This window comes from Oratosquilla oratoria, chromosome 16 (assembly GCF_046742065.1).
Source record: "Oratosquilla oratoria isolate Oo_2021 chromosome 16, ASM4674206v1, whole genome shotgun sequence".
In the NCBI taxonomy this organism is placed as follows: Eukaryota; Metazoa; Arthropoda; class Malacostraca; order Stomatopoda; family Squillidae; genus Oratosquilla; species Oratosquilla oratoria.
The window spans coordinates 63,573,387-63,575,744 of record NC_134792.1 but is presented as its reverse complement, the minus strand read 5'-3'; positions in this window follow the sequence as shown (position 1 = coordinate 63,575,744).

The window sequence follows — 2,358 nt, the reverse complement described above, 5'->3', positions numbered from 1 at the left end:
AAACATTTCATCATAATTCAATTTCCTGTTCAATTTGTTACGTTCGATCGTGACGCATCTATTTAGGTCCCAAGATGGTGCATCTAATGGTTAAAGTATTATTACCTTCTGCAGACAGACAGAACTATATTTTGTAATAAACAAAACTGCTTGAAACGACAGCAATTTTAAAAATATCACAAGAATATTACAAAGGATTAAAAAGGCGGAGCATGCCGACAGGAGACCTTTTGGTCCATATCTACATGGTTTTAATGTAAATCAAGTGTGCGTGTGTTTTGAATCGGCCAGCAATTTTACAAACGGAAAAGGGTATGACAGGTACGTAATAGGAAGAGTATGTGAGAGGACATTTGTTTCTGATTTAGTTTTGCATGTTATATGCTTATAACTATTCTGACATATGTTCTTACCATGTGAGAATCGTGAGACAGTGTACATGTGAGACTGTGAGAAGTGTTAATGTTTATAAGATTATGTGAGGTTGTGAGTCAATGTAAAATAGATTGTACACAGAGTATGAGGCACTAAGAACACTTCCGATGTACGAAACAAAGAACAAGAAAGACAACTGTCATAAAATGAAATGATTTATCCAAGAACAACGTAGAGCAAAAACTAAGCATTAAATTCTAAATAGAATTCCTTTTTTCATTCGCTATCCTTGTTATATATTTTTCTCTTCTGGAATATAATGAATTAGTTACAGGAATTAGTTACAGGAATTAGTTACATAGATGTCTCTCTCCTGGACTGGTCGGAAAGCTGATTCCATTTTCTTTTCCTTGTCACACACCGTGAACAAACGCGAGAAATGCGAAATCCACACAGAACAACACAGAATTCTAATAATGGAAATGACTTAGTTTGAATCGGCTTACCGTTGCGAACTTCCCCTCTTAGAAAGACGCTTAGGATGGTGCCTTGTTAGAGAAGGCTTCCTGAAGCTAAGAACTTAATGTAGCGTTATACCCTTACTACGAACTCGCTATCTCTCGGTGGGACTAGATCCGCCTCGGTACAGCTTACCCGTTCATGGTTGATATGTACTTCCATACATTCCCCTTTTCATATATTTTGCCTTTCCTTCCCTTTCCCTCCGATTCGTGCACTCTTTTTGTCTGCTTGATCCTCTTCGTCCTTTCAACACACCCAAACCGTTTCATCAAAGCTTTATCTATGTTTTCCCACACGTTCATATTTCTTTCTTTTTTATATATTTCTCGTCTCACAATTCGGTATCCAACCACCGTTTTTCTTTTTCCTATATTTCACAATTTCGTGTACAGTCAAACCTTTCCTCCAGCGATTTGCGTTTATCATTTTTCAATTTATCTAAACTACCGTCCACTACTCGCGTCCATATTAAATTATCTCCCTTATACTCTCTATTACTACCACTTTTGGTATTCCAGTTTAAACTCGCTAACTCTCCCTATCAGGAGGCTATGACGATGTCCCTTACGGAAGACTTTGTAGCGTGGAATTTAATGAACCATACCCTTGGTCCAACTCGCTGGTGGAGAGTCAAACCGACGTCACTTCGACCTCCGCCGCAAGAAGCGACGCTCTATTCCATTCGGCCAGCGAACAGCCATCAATCCGAGGCATTCCTCCATTCCCTGCTATATCAACTCTCAACTATCTGTAGACTATTACAGGTTCTGTCTAGTACCATTCACATTGATTGTTCATATATTTTTTTCTCTTCTTCGGCCATTTTTCATTAAGTTGTTGATATTTACATTCGTTCTCATCCTCGTTCTCTTACATGTCTCCACACAAATATACATACACAACCATGTGTACACACACGCACATGTACACACACACACGACTCGCGGAGCAGTTGGTAGAGTTCCCGGCTGCCACTACGGAGGTCCGGGTTCGAATCCCGCCCAGGGCTGAAATAATTTTAGTATCGCTGCGCTGCGGGTTGTTACTCCACCTCTCGTGGGCGGGAAGTTGTGTGTGTGTAAGGTCACAGTATTACCCATACATCGGTCATATACGAGCTCTGAGCTCTCCTCCGAGAGGGAAATAGCTGTCGATCACGAGTCCACACGTGATCCAAGACCATAGTGAATCACACATACACATATACATCCAGAGAGAGAGAGGGAGACAGAGAGCGAGAGAGATTACCTTCATTTCATTCTTTGGCCACTCGTTATCATGAAACTCCACTTAGTTTCACAGTTCTTTTGTTTAAAAAAAAAGTCAAACTAATTTGTCTAAGAATAGACGCGCTGGTAAATTGCCAGGGACAAAACACAATTACACTAATTTGCCGGCGGTTTCCTCTCCTTTTGAGCCGCTGATGAGCTGCTTAACATAATTTTTTTATCTTTAAATTTC